Source organism: Charadrius vociferus, unplaced genomic scaffold (assembly GCF_000708025.1).
Source record: "Charadrius vociferus isolate BGI_N301 unplaced genomic scaffold, ASM70802v2 scaffold143, whole genome shotgun sequence".
In the NCBI taxonomy this organism is placed as follows: domain Eukaryota; kingdom Metazoa; phylum Chordata; class Aves; order Charadriiformes; family Charadriidae; genus Charadrius; species Charadrius vociferus.
In genome coordinates, this window is record NW_009647737.1 from 17862 (window position 1) to 18266 (window position 405).

Here is a 405-nt window from a genome sequence, read left to right on the forward strand (position 1 = left end):
CGCCCCTGTACAGCCCCCTACGGCTCCCGGGGGGCGCGGCCGGCACCCAGCCCGGCTCACCCACGAGGGTGCGCGGGTGTGCGCGGGTGGGCGCAACCTCCTCCGGCTTCTCTGTCCTCCCCTCTCGCGGCGCTGGTTGTTCTGGGCTCCAACGCAGCCCAAGGAGGAGACAACTCTTCTTCTCCTCCTTCTCCTCCTCCTCCTTCTTCTTCTTCTTTTCTTCTTCTCCTCCTCCTCCTTCTTCTCCTTCCTCCTCTTCTTCTCCCCTCCTCCTCCTCCTCCTCCTCCTCTCCTCCTCCTCTTCTCCTTCTCCTTCTCCTTCTCCTTCTCCTTCTCCTTCTCCTTCTCCTTCTCCTTCTCCTTCTCCTTCTCCTTCTCCTTCTCCTTCTCCTTCTCCTTCTCCTT